Source organism: Neomonachus schauinslandi, chromosome 3 (genome assembly GCF_002201575.2).
Source record: "Neomonachus schauinslandi chromosome 3, ASM220157v2, whole genome shotgun sequence".
In the NCBI taxonomy this organism is placed as follows: Eukaryota; Metazoa; Chordata; class Mammalia; order Carnivora; family Phocidae; genus Neomonachus; species Neomonachus schauinslandi.
In genome coordinates this window covers 117,434,375-117,449,308 of record NC_058405.1, presented here as the reverse complement: position 1 = coordinate 117,449,308, position 14,934 = coordinate 117,434,375, and the positions used below count along the sequence as shown (strand labels likewise).

At 36.1% G+C, this 14,934-nt stretch overlaps 1 protein-coding gene and 1 pseudogene across 1 annotated transcript in view; one reads left to right on the top strand and one right to left on the bottom strand.

Annotated features, from left to right (window-relative positions):
- GALNT13 (polypeptide N-acetylgalactosaminyltransferase 13) overlaps nt 1–14,934 on the bottom strand; it is a 547,381-nt gene that overhangs the window by 472,990 nt on the left and 59,457 nt on the right. The gene's annotated exons all lie outside the window — the stretch shown is intronic.
- On the top strand, nt 12,411–14,319 carry LOC110591921 (annotated as a pseudogene).

Genomic DNA, 14,934 nt, shown 5'->3' with positions numbered 1-14,934 from the left:
ATAGCAGGAAGGGAAGAATGAAGTGGGGGAATCCGAGGGGGAGAAGAACCATGAGAGACTATGGACTCTGAAAAACAAACTGAGGATTCTAGAGGGGAGGGGGTTGGGGGGATGTGTTAGCCTGGTGATGGGTATTACAGAGGGCACGTTCTGCATGGGGCACTGGGTGTTATATGCAAACAATGAATCATGGAACACTACATCAAAAACTAATGATGTAATGTATGGTGATTAACATAACATAATAAAATTAAATTAAATTTTAAAAAATGTAAAAAAATAATAATAAAAAGGAAATATGGGATTCTACCCTGTCCATTCTTGAACATTGCACATTTTTCTTTCCTGTAGCAAGAACCCCAAGGCATCCTGACTAGTATACCTCTAGGTAACAGCCCAGCCCAAAAGGGTACTAGTGTATTCAAACTTAATTCTGTTTGTATCAACATGGTCCTAGAAAATGAGGATAATAAGCTCTTGGCTGTGTATACTACTAACTGAATCCCCCTATAATGGCCCATGTGGGCCAACAGGGAAGGTATTTGTAATGTTTGTAAAACTGTCTTTTTCCTACTTACATTTAACTCTTCCATATGAAAGGTCTCAATCAGAGTAAGAGATGATTGACAAAAAGAGGTGAGGTTGTATTTATTGAGCTAAGACACACCATATTTCATGGCTTTGTAGGGAGACTGTAATCTTGACACCTTGGGAGAAAACAGATTGTACCCCAATAGATGGAGGAAAGGGGTGGTGTCAGTTCATGTACTCCCTGTCACCTAAATCCAGCATTAGAGCCTGGCAAAATCATCGCAGGGCCTGCCTTAATGAAACAACTCCTGTGGCTGCCAGTCTGACTACCATTTCATTTGTCACCTAAATTGATAATTTCTGAAGAGAAGTGATTTATAGTCTTTTGTAGGTTCGATATAAACATATATTACTTTCAGAAGAAAACTATTACCTTAATTATAAAAAGGAAAGTATTCCTTTAATTTATCCTACAGTTATAACTGGGTATCTACAAAGATGCCAACAATGTGCTAGGCACTAAACATAAAAGATATAAAAAGACATAAGCCCTGCCTTCTGGTTTGGGGTCCAGTAGGAGAGACAGAGGAATACTGGAGTAGAGGTAAGAAAGGAGATACATGAAACATTAGGAATGATTCCAAAATGTGAAACTCTTTTTAAAGTAGTTATTATATATAATTATTAATGTTGGGACAATGCAACAACAGACAAAATAATTGAGCATGTAGAGATTGAAAGAAGAGTGAAGTTTTATAGAGTGTTTATAAGGCAGATGCCACTTCTCAAGACTGTTTGTTATACATCGGTCTTTGTAGTCACAATTGTATAAACGAATATGCATTCTATGAAGATGCCATGAATGACAAAGCCTAAACTATATGTTAATAGGACTTTATAAGCAATATATTATCATTAAAATATACTGAAATTAAGTCTTCATGAAGAAGGCTTATAAAAAGCTATTTATGACTCTCAAAAAGATAATGAAATTAAGTAGTTTTAAAAAATGTATTCAACCTAAAAATTGATCACCATTTATTTGTTTTAGGTATTTATTGACAGCTCAGTATTCATCTTATAAAATGGCATACCAGTAGTTTAAGCTTGTTCATTAACAGTTACCAAGAGGGGAAAACATAAACCCAAAATGTTCAACTGGATATAAAACCTAGAGATTTAAGACAACAGTAGAGCACTTAGACAGTTCCCAATAGACATCTGCCAGTGAGCTGGCCATCTTCTGTCATAAATCACATGATTAAAAAGAAAATAACTTTCCACTGAGACATCAAACCATTAGAAAATCTTAACCTCAGCTTCCGAGCTGGCCTTAAAGCTTTTGAATTCTTCATAACAAAACATGTAAGGAATGAATTACAAGTGTTGCTTATTTGAAATGTGGAGTGTAACGGCTATTTCTTGTCTAGGCTTTCTTTCCAAAGCATTTATTTGTAGAAGACAATGAAAAATAATATTAAATTATCTTTTTAAAATTATATCAGAATCACTCTGCTCCAGCTGGCAATTAGTAGGAGACAAAAAGAAAGTAAAGTCAAAGAAAAGCCCAGAACCCTAGTACACAAAAGGCAGCACAAAGGAGAGGATGCAGAAGGGATTTAGCCACAAAAAACCTTAGAAGTAAAATTGGTTAGCGCTCCTTTCCAAATTTTTATCGTATAGATGCACAAACTTAAATAAAATTTTATTTGCCTGCTTGAATATTTTAATACACTGATTTTTTTACCTTAATGATATCTGAAAGAAATGCATACACTTCCCAAAAATAGAGTTCGGAAGTATTAACAGGTAAAATATTCAAAATCCTCCACTCAAAAAATAAAAAATAAAGCCCACCTTAATAAAGCTACTATATATTTATTACCTTGATTTGCAGCTTGAGTTTATGTTTTTTATTTCCTGCAACCTTCTTGGTGAAGTTATTAATCATAAATTAAGTGCCTTAAAAGACAGGCAATTAGAGGGAAGAAGTAAATAAAGAATTAAAAATCAGAATATTGATTAATTAGTCCCCAATTAATTAACAGTAAAGTAAATTATTATATACTCAAAGAATGAAAATTCATATTTTTATTAGCAAAGCAATCTTGTCATAAAATTGCTAATGACTGTAACTTGTTTATCAATATAAAGCAATCTAATATAATGGAGTATATAATCCAGTAATACAAAACATAGAAACACTATAAACTAAGGAAATTTTCCAAAAATACATGAGAAAGGGAAAGATATAATACAAGATTTAAAAGTTGAACAGGGATTACCATTATATGTACATGCAAATGAACAACCAACCCAAAAACAAGGCGACATTTTCCCTGTTGTCTGGGAAAACTACTAATTAATTCAATTAAGGATTATGCTAATTAAAGAACTGTCTGTACATTAAAATTAAATACTGTTTTTGACAAAATATATTTTAGGATGAAATGTGTCCTTTTATACTTTGTGGGTGGAAATATAAAATGATAACTTCTTTGGAAAGAAATGTGGTTTATTAAAAATAAATATGATTTTTTACCTATTTTCTTAAAAATAATCATATACTTTGAAACAATAATTTCTCTACTAGAAAACCCTCTGTAAAATCATATACTTTGAAACAATGATTTCTCTACTGGAAAACTCTCTGTAAAAAGCCCATATTAGAGAAGATGACAGAGTAGTAGGGGGACCCTGGGCTTGCCTCATCCCTCAAACACAGCTAGGTCAACATCAAATCATTTTGAACAACAAGGAAATCGATCTGAGGATTAAGAAAACAATCTGCACAATGGGAGGGAGAGAACGAGGCAGAAGCAAGGTTCAGAGATGTGAATTGAGGGAGAGAAAAGCCTCAGTGCCATGGAGGGGAAGCCTTTTCGTAGAGAGAAGTCAGAGAGAGAATGGGAGAGAGAGCGGCACACAGGGTTCTCACAAGGTGCTGTGGGTGTAGGGATCCCCTGAGTCACACTGGGAGAGAATGGTCCCCTTCCTGGAGTACATTTGGAAGAGGGTATATTGCCATGTAGTTTTTAATTTTTTCTTTAATTTCCTCATCGCCCATTCAGTTATGCCCAAGTTAGGGGCATAAATATTTACAATTGTTAGATCTTCCATAAATTTCAATAAAATCCATATCACAGGAGTCCCAGAAGAAGAAGAGTAGGAAAAAGGAGCAAAAGGTTTATTTGAGCAAATCACAACTGGGAACTTCCCTAATCTGGGGAAGGAAACAGGCATTCAAGTCCAAGAGGCACAAAGAACTCCCTTCAAAATCAACAAAAACAGGATAGCACCAAGACATATCATAGTGAAACTTGCAAAATACAAAGAAGTAGAGATCATTCCGAAAGCTAGGCACAAAAAGTCCTTAACCTATAAGGGTAGACACATAAGGTTAGCAGCAGACCTGTCCACAGAAAATTGGCAGGCCAGAAGACAGTAGCATGATATATTCAACATGTTAAATGGGAAGAATATGCAGCCAAGAATACTATATATGCAGCAAGGCTGTCATTCAGAGTAGAAGGAGAGATAAAGAGTTTCCAAGACAGGCAAAAACTAAAGGAGTTCATGAATACTAAACACTAAGTTCGGCAAGAAATACTAAAGCAGACCCTTGAGTGGGAAAGAGAGACCAAAAGCAACACAGACCAGAAAGGAACAGAGACAATCTACAGGAACAGGGTCGTTATAGGTAATATAATGGTACTATATTCATATCTATCAATAATTACTCTGAATGTAAATGGAATGGATACTCCAATCAAAAGACATGGGGTATCAGAATGGTTGAAAAAGCAAGACCCATCAATTCTCTGCTTACAAGAGACTCATTTTTGACCCAAAGACATCTCCAGATTTAAAGGTAGGGGTGGAGAACCATTTATCATGTTAATGGACATCAAAGGAAAGTTGGAGTAACCATACTTATGTAAGACAAACTAGATTTTAAACCAAAGACTATAATAAGAGATGAAGAAGGACACTATATCATAAGAAAGGGGTCTATTCAACAAGAAGATCTAACAATTGTAAATATTTATGCCCCCAACTTGGGAGCAGCCAGATATATAAATCAATTGATAACAAACTTAAAGAAACTCATTGATAATAATACCATAATAGTAGGGGACTTTAACATCCCCCTCACAGCAATGGACAGATCATCTAAGCAGAAGATCAACAAGGAAACAATGGCTTTGAATGACAAACAGGTCCAGATGGACTTAACAGATATATTCAGAGCATTTCATCCTAAAGCAGCAGAATACACAGTCTTTTTGAGTGCAATTAGAACATTCTCCAGAATGGATCACATTCTGGGCCTCAAATCAGGCCTCAACAAGTACAAAAAAATTAAGATCATACCATGCACATTTTTAGACCACAACACTATAAAACTTGAAGTCAACTACAAGAAAAAATTTGGGAAGACCACAAATACATAGAGGTTAAAGACCATCCTACTAAAGAATGAATGGGTAATGAGGAAATTAAAGAAGAAATTAAAAAAATACATGGAAGCAAATGAAAATGAAAATACGACAGTCCAAAATCTTTGGGACCCACCAAAGTCGATCCTAAGAGGGAAAGGTATAGCAATATAGGCCTTCCTCAAGAAGCAAGAAAAGTCTCAAATACACAACCTAATCTTACACCTAAAGGAGCTGGAAAAAGAACAGCAAACAAAGCCAAAATCTAGTAGAAGGGAAATAATGAAGATTAGAGAAGAAATAAATAATATAGAAATCAAAAAAGCAGTAAAACAGATGAATGAAACTAGGAGCTGGTTTTTTGAAAGAATTAACAAAACTGATAAACCTCTACCCAGAGTTACCAAAAAGAAAAGAGAAAGGACCCAAATAAATAAAATCACAAATGAAAGAAGAGAGATCACAAACAACACCATAGAAATACAAACAATTATAAAAGAATATTATGAGCAATTATATGCCAACAAATTGGGCAATCTGGAATAAATGGATAAATACCTAGAAATATATAAACTACCAAAACTGAAACAGTAAGAAATAGAAAATTTGAACAGACCCTATGACCAGTAAAGAAATTGAGTCAGTAATCAAAAATCTCCCAACAAACAAGAGTCCAGGGCCAGGGCCAGATGGCTTCCCAAGGGAATTCTACCAGATATTTAAGGAAGAATTAATTCCTATTCTTCTGAAGCTATTGCAAAAAAATAGAAATGAAAGGAAAACTAATTCACTCTATGAGGCCAGCATTACCTTGATCCCAAAAAGACAAAGACCCCACTAAAAAGGAGCATTACAGACCAGCATCCCTGATGAACATGGATACAAAAATTCTCAACAAGATATTAGCAAATTGAATCCAACAGTACATTGAAAGGATTATTCACCATGATCAAGTGGGATTTATTCCTGGGCTGCAGGGTGGTTCAATATCCACAAATCAATCAACATGATACACCACATTAATGAAAGAAAGGATAAGAACCATATGATCCTCTCAATAGATGCAGAAAAAGCATTTGACAAAATACAGAATCCTTTCTTTTTTTTTTTATTTATTTTTTTTAATTTTTTTTTTTTTAGATTTTATTTATTTGCGAGAGAGAGAATGAGAGACAGAGAGCATGAGAGGGAGGAGGGTCAGAGGGAGAAGCAGACTCCCTGCTGAGCAGGGAGTCTGATGCGGGACTCGATCCCGGGACTCTGGGATCATGACCTGAGCCGAAGGCAGTTGCTTAACCAACTGAGCCACCCAGGCGCCCCCAGAATCCTTTCTTGATAAAAAACCCTCAAGAAAATAGGGATAGAAGAAACATACCTCAACATCGTAAAGGCCTATATGAAAGATCCACAGTGAATATCATCCTTAATGGGGAAAATATGAGAGCTTTTCCTCTGTGGTCAGGAACAAGACAGGGATGTCCACTCTCATCACTGTTGTTCAACTCAGTACTAGAAGTCCTAGTCTCAGCAATCAGACAACAAAAAGAAATAAAAGGCACGCAAATCTGGAAGGAAGAAGTCAAACTTTCACGCTTCACAGATGACATGATGTCCTATGTAGAAAAGAGAAAGGACCCAACTTTTCAGTAGAGAAAAATTGCTAGAACTGATACATGAATTTAGCAAAGTTGCAAGATATAAAATCAATGTACAGAAATCTGTTGCACTTCTATACACCAATAATGAAGCAGCAGAAAGAGAAATCAAGGAATTGATCCCATGTACAATTGCCCCCAAAAAACATAAGATACCTAGGAATAAACCTAACCAAAGAGGTAAAAGATCTGTATGCTGAAAGTTATAGAACACTTACGAAAGAAATTGAAGAAGACACAAAGAAATGGAAAAACATTTTATGCTCATGGATTAGAAAAACAGATATATATCTAAAATGTCTACACTACCCAAAGCAATCTACACATTCAATACAATCATGATCAAAATAACACCAGCAGTTTTCACAGAACTAGAACAAACAATCCTAAAACTTGTATGGAACCATAAAAGAACCTGAATAGCCAAAGTAGTTGAAAAAGAAAAGAAAAGCAGGAGGCATCATGATTCCAGACTTCAGACTGTATTACAAAGCTGTAATCATCAAGAGAGTATGGTACTGGCACAAAAACAGTCACATAGATCAATGGAACAGAATAGAGAAACCAGAAATGGACCCACAACTATATGGTCAACTAATCTTTGACAAAGCAGGAAAGAATATCCAATGGAAAAAAGGCAGTCTCTTCAACAAATGGTGTTGGGAAAACTGAACAGCCACATGCAAAAGCATGAAACTAGACCACTTTCTTACACCATGCACAAAAATAAATTCAAAATGGATGAAAGACCTAAATGTGAAACAGAAAACCATCAAAATCCTAGTGGAGAAAGCAAGCAGCAACCTCTTTGACCTTAGCCGTAGCAACTTCTTACTAGACACATCACCGGAGGCAAGGGAAACAAAACCAAAATGAACTATTGGGACCTCATCAAGATAAAAGGCTTCCGCACAGTGAAGAAAACAATAAACAGAACTAAAACACAACCGACAGAATGGAAGAAGATATTTGCAAATGACATATCAGCTAAAGGGCTAGTATCCAGAATCTATAAGGAACTCATCAAAATCAACACCCCAAAAATAAATAATCCAGTTAAGAAATGGACATAAGACATGAGCACACATTTCTCCAAAGAAGACATACAAATAGCTAACAGACAATATAAAAAAATGCTCAACATTACTCATGATCATGGAAATACAAATTAAAACCAGGATGAGATACCACCTTACACCTGTCAGAATGGCTAAAATTAACAACTCATGAAAAAACAGATGTTGGTTGAGGATGCAGAGAAAAGGGAACCCTCTTACATTGCTGGCAGGAATGCAAACTGGTGTAGCCACTCTGGAATACAATATGGAGGTTCCTCAAAAAGTTAAAAATAGAACTACCCTAGGACCCAGCAACTACACTACTAGGTATTTATCCAAAGGATACAAAAATGCTGATTCAAAGGGGCATATGCACCCCAATGTTTATAGCAGCACTCTCAATGATAGCCAAATTATGGAAGGAGCCCAAATGTCCATCGACTGATGAAGAGATAAAGAAGTGGTACACACACACACACACACACACACACAATGGAATATTAGCCATCAAAAAGAATGAAATCTTGCCATTTGCAACAACATGGATAGAACTAGAGTATATTATGCTAAGTGAAATAAGTCAGTCAGAGAAAGATAAATATCATATGATTTCACTCATATGTGGAATTTAAGAAACAAAACAGATGAACATAGGGGAAGGGAAGGAAAAATAAAATAAGACAAAAACAGAGAGGGAGGCAAACCATAAGAGACTCTTAACTATAGAGAACAAACTGAGGGTTGCTGGAGGGGAGGTGGTTGGGGGGATGGGCTAGATATGTGATGGGTATTAAAGAGGGCACTTGCTGGGATGAGCACTGGGTGTTATAGGTAGGTGATAAATCACTAAATTCTACTCCTGAAACCAATACTATACTGTATGTTAACTAACTTGAATTTAAATTTTAAAAAACAAATAAGTAAAAAATAAAAACCCCATATTAAAGGCTTTATACATGGAAATGGTATGAGGGCATTATTTATTTAAAAGAGTTCAAAATAGATACATAACTAATTGATAGCATATTATGCTGCTATTAGAAATTTATGCAATTTTGTGGTAACATGAAAAAAGCTTATAAGATACTATAAAATTCAACAAACTAACATACACAGTTGTTTATACACTATAATCACAACTATTGTTTTACTTATTTTTATAAAAGTACTAGAAAGAATAGGTGGGAATGTGTGGATTTTTTTGTTTTTCAATTCTTCCTATTATTTTTTCTAATTTTCAAATTATCCAGAAATAGCATATATTATCTGAATTATGAGAAATATATGTTTTATTTGAAAGCAAGTAAGAAAAGCACCATGTAATAGTGATAAAGAATAAAATCCTTAGTTATGTGACACTTGTGCACGTGCATATGTGAGTACATGGGCACACACACAGTTATGATGAAGTGTAACAAATAGTATCAGACTCAAAGGATTGTCAAAAGTTGTTCACAAAACAGAGTAAATGAGAATGAAAAGGAGGGCAGACCTTATCGTTAAAATAATGGCTGATTTATGGGGCACCTTGGTATCTCAGTTGGTTACATATCTGACTCTTGATTTCATCTCAGGTCATGATCTGAGGATCTTGGGATTGAGCCCCATGTGGGGGTGGGGCATGCTCAGTGGGGACTCTGTTTGAGATTCTCTCTCTCCTCTCCCTCTGCCCTGCCCCACCCTCTCCTAAAATAAACGAATAAATTTTTTAATTAAAAATTTAAAAATACAATAAAGTCTGATTTAAGTATTCTGTTTCCAGATTTTTCTCTCGTTTCCAAAAGTCTCCAGTGTTACAGAATCTATGTGACTTTGGAAAGATAAAAGTTTACACCCATGTCAAATTCTATTAAAACTCTACATTCTTTTCAAGAAATTGGCTAATTTTCCAAACCTGGAGTCTCATGCAAGATTCAGGAGCTATCTTTTCTGGTTGCATTTGTGGTTTTTTTTCCAAATAAATACCTTCCCAAAACCATCAGGACCAGTATTTAAAAGCAGTCATTGAAATTAGGGAAGACTACTTCACTTCCTATCACTGTCACTGTTGCAGCCTACATTTCATCAAATCCAGTTCAGTTTTTACAGAAGAAACAACACGAATGAATTGTATATGTCACTTATGTAAAGAAATTTTAATATATTAAAGACATACCTACTTGAACCCCAAAAGGTTCTTCCTTTCTATATGATTTAGATTAAAATGGCATACTAAATGAAGTACCTGAGAACTACAGTGATTGCTGCTACAGAAGAACAGGGTCTCCTATCAATAGTATACTGTAATCTGAAAAAATCATTATTGAGTTAATAACAAAAAGAATTAGATTCGAAAATCAAATTACTATGAGCAAAAACAACCTCCCTGTTAAAAGAAGGCACCCTATTATTTGTTTTTATTCAGACAAAAGAAAAATTTAAAAAGAAGATGTAGTGTATAAGAAATATAATCTATCCTATAGTCTGTTTTTAAAGGTCTAATCTAAAAATGCTATTTTAAATCACCTTAATTCTCATTTTAATGCAATAATTAAATAATATTATGTCTCTGGGTCACGAAAAATTGTATGTCCATTTATCACTTGTGCCATTCATTGCCAATTAAATCAACTTCTGGAGACAATTTTTCTTTCAGTATTATTTACCAGAAATGAGCTATGGGGAATATGGTGGTAGGCTGGGGAACAGAGTGGGGCAGGACAGAAATGATTATCACCGTACTCAATTTTACCTCAACTGTTAGATTTCTTTTCTAGAAGTGAGATCTTTATAGTTTACATTAGAGCAGTGAGAAACAAGTTATTAATAGACAGTTTTTCTTATTACAGTTTATTTTTGAGTCAAGGTTCAAATTCCAAAAGCAAAAACTCATAAATTTTCTGCAAAGCTTTTATAGTTTTATACGTCAAATAGCAAAAGTATAAAGCTTCAAGATCAATAACATCTGATTTGTCCAAGGAAAGGCTCCACTATATGCGGCTAAATTGTTATAATGTTTTCTTTTGATTTTGATAAGCGTAGTTAAATACATTCTAACCATTGATTGATATCCAAACAAATCAGTAAGTATACTCCATTCCAAAATCTCTTATCTATTAATTTCAGTGGAATAAAACAGTGCGCAAACTGAGAAAGAAAATGCTGGTATGATTCCTCTCCTGCAAAAAACCATAATTAGTATAAAAATTCTCAGATTTCCCACATCCATTCAGCTCCACCCCAGCAGAAGAGCAATCAACAGTTTATTTTTCTTTTTGCTTCACATTTCTGGCAGATACCTACAAAGGCAGCAATCTGAGTCAATGAAACCTATAGTGATGCACTGGATATTTTTCTTTATGCCATTTTTAATTCCTGGTTAGTCTCTGTCTTCTCATTTTATGAAATTATATTTCTCTTTGATCATACTTAAGTCATGTTTCTCTTCATCACATTTTTTTTATATTCCTTCTTCATTGATCTCATTTCCTCTCTATATTCTCCCTTTTTTTCACTTATAAAAGTCACTAGCCAGGATTTTTCTTTTCAATTTGCAATTGGCTCTGTAGGATATATTTGTCAGTTGTCTCTTCCATTCTTTCCCCAACTTCCCTGTATTTTCTTTCTCTTCTTTGGAGACAACATCCTATCTCCTGGCCATCCCAATATTCTTCCATTATCTCCACCTACCATTTTACAGAAGCTCCTTTTCTCTTAACCCAAACCTGAATGCACATTCTTTTTTTCTTTTCTTTTCTTTTTCTTTTCTTTTTTTTTTTTTTGAGAGAGAGAGCGTGCGAATGCGAACAGGGGGAGGGACAGATAGAGGGAGAGAGAAAATCCTCAAGCAGACTCCCCACTGAGCACAGAACCTGCCACAGGGATTAATCCCAGGACCCCTGATCCCATCACCTGAGCCGAAATCAAGAATCAGACATCTAACCAACTGAGCCACCCAGATGCTCCCTGAATGCATATTCTAAGTTCTCTCTTCATGCCAAACCAAAATGATAATTGTTGACACCTAAGAAAGACTGTGCTTATAGTCATATGCCAGTTCTGAGATATTGAAGGGAATAAATAATAGCAAAGGTATCACAACAATAAATGTTTGTATCAAAGAGCCAGAAATATAAAAAGTGTTGCATTGTTGTTGTTGTTGTTGTTGTTTTTCTAAAAACCCACCACTATATAGTACAGTTAGGGGTATTACAGAGACTTTGATTCAAGTCCCACCTCTACCACCCTTTCATTTGGAGATATTGGAGAGATTAATTTCCCTGCTAAACTCAGCTGTTCTCATGTTTACAAAGTGGCAATGAGAGCAATACCTACTTGTGAGGTCACGGTAAAGATTATATATATAAAATGAGAATCATAAGAACTGGCACATAGTAACTAACCAATACATATTAGCCATTGCTATCACTGTGATCAATAGTATGATGAGCAAAATAATTTAATACAACTTGAAAAGAGAAAAACGTTTAAGAGTCATTCATATATAAGCTATTTATTTCACTCATTTGACAAATTGAAGTGCCTAAATGCTCTTAGCCCTGTGCTAGATGGTTGGGACAACTTACTTCACTGAGCTTATAATACAGCAATCCCAGATAAAATCAAAGACCTGTTGAAGATTAAGATTTCTGGGGCCAACATCACCGTTAAGAGTACTGATTATATGCCTTCACTTGCTTCTGACGGCCTGCCTCGCTGCCCGCACACTCTGCCATCATTCCACAGAAATGCTTCAATTACCAGCAGTCCTTTGCCAAATTAGGCCAGTGTCCAGGGCACTGGCTCCTCATCTCACCTGGGCCTATGCCAAAGATGTAAAATTTGGTATAGATGCCCAAGCCTTAATGCTTCAAGGCATAGACCATTTAGCCAATGCTGTAGCCATTACTATGGGGCCAAAGGGAAGAACAGTGATTACTTAACAGAGTTGGGGAAATTCCAGAGTAACAAAAGATGGTGTAATCATTGCAAAGTCCATTGACTTACAAGATAAATATAAAAATACTGGTGCTAAACTTGTTCAAGATGTTGCCAATAACACAAATGAAGAGGCTGGGGATGGCACCACGACTGCTACTGCCCTGGAACACTCTGTTGCCAAGGAAGGCTTTGAGAAGATTAGCAAAGGGGCTAATCCTGTGGAAATTGGGAGAGGTGTAATGCTAGCTGTTGATGCTGTAATTGCTGAACTTAGGAAGCAGACTAAATCTGTGACAACCCCTGAAGACATGGCTCAGGTTGCCATGATTTCTGCAAATGGAGACAAAGAAATCTGCAACATTATCTCTGATGCAATGAAAATGCTTGGGAGAAAGGATATCATCACAGTAAAGGATGGAAAAACACTAAATGATGAATTAGAAATTATTGAAGATATGAAGTCTGATCGAGGTTGTATTTCTCCATACCTTATTAATACATCAAAAGCTCAGAAATGTGGGGGTGCCTGGGTGGCTCAGTCGGTTAAGCTTTGGACTCTTGATTTTGGCTCAGGTCATGATCTCAGGGTGGTGGGATCGAGCCCCGTGTTGGGCTCTGCGCTCAGCGGGGAGTCTGTTTTTCTCCATCTCTCTCTCTCACTCTCCCTCTGCCCCTCCCTCTGCCTGTGCACACATGCTCTCTCTCTAAAGTAAAACTTAAAAAAAAAGAGGTCAGAAATGTGAATTCCAAGATGCCTATGTTCTACCGAGTGAAAAGAAAATTCCTAGTGTCCAGTCCATTGTACCTGCTCTTGAAACTTCCAATGCTCATCATAAACCCTTGGTCATAATTGCTGAAGATACTGATGGAGAAGCTCTGAGTACAGTGGTTTAGATAGGCTAAAAGTTGGTTTTCAGGTTGTAGCAGTCAAAGCTCCAGGTTTTGGTGACAGTAGAAAGAACCAACTTAAAGATGTGGCTATTGCTACTGATGGTACAATGTTTGCAGAAGAAGGATTGACTCTAAATCTTAAAGATGTTTAGACTCACAACTTAGGAAAAGTTGGAGAGGTCACTGTGACCAAAAATGATGCCATGCTTTTAAAGGAAAAGATGACAAAGCCCAAACTGAAAAATGTATTCAAGAAATCATTGAGCAGTTAGATATTTCAACCAGTGAATATGAAAAGGAAAGGCTGAATGAACATCTGGCAAACTCTGAGATGGAGTAGCTGTGCTGAAGGTTGGTGAGACAAGTGATAATAAAGTGAATGAAAAGAAAGACAGAGTTTCAGGTGCCCTCAGTGTTCTGAGAGGGGCTTGTACCCTGCTTTGGCGCATTCCAGCCTTGGATTCAATAACTCCAGCTAATGAAGATCAAAAACTTGCTATAGAAATTGTTAAGAGGACACTCAAAATTCCTTCAATAACCATTGCGAAGAATTCCAGTGTTGAAAGAGCATTGACAGTTGAGAAAATTATGCAAAGTTAGTTGGTTATGACACTATGCTTGGAGATTTTGTGAATATGGTGGAAAAATGAATCACTGATCCAACTAAGATTGTAAGAACTGCTTTATTGAATGCAGCTGATGTGGCCGCTCTGTTAACTACAGCTAATTACAATTGTAATCACTGGAATTCCTAAAGAAAAAAAGGACCTTGGAACGGACGCAATGGGTAGAATAGGAGGTGGTATGGGAGGTGGCACATTCTAGTTCTAGAATAGTGCTTCACCATTATTAATGAGCTGTGAGAGGAAGATCAAGGCAGAGTTCCTCAACAATAACTTCAGAGAAGTCAGCTGAAGAAAATGATTGAAGAAAAGGCTGGTCAGGCGCCCGGGTGGCTTAGTTGGTTAAGTGGCCAACTCTGGATTGCGGCTCAGGTCATGATCTCAGGGTCATGAGATCAAGCCCCATGATTGGCTCCATGCCCATCGGGAGCCTGCTTGAGGATTCTCTCTCTCCCTCTGCCCCCTCCCAAGATGAATAAATAAATGTTTAAAAAAAAAAGGCTGATATTTAAGAAAATCACTATAAGCATCCATTACTGATTTGACAACATATAATGCTTTACTGCTGTCATTGCCCATACCTACAGATCATTTACTTTGTATTTTTGAATAAAAAGACATTTGTACATTCCGGACAACTTAGCACAAGAGCCATGTACCGATGTACTGCTTTCAACTTAAATCACTGAGGCATTGTAACTATTATTCTGTCAAAAATCGGGATTTTAGTGCTTGCCATAACCAGATGAAAAATTAAGAAGCAGTCTTTCTGTGGAGAGTAAGAATAATTGCATACAATGTAGAGAAATATCCAATT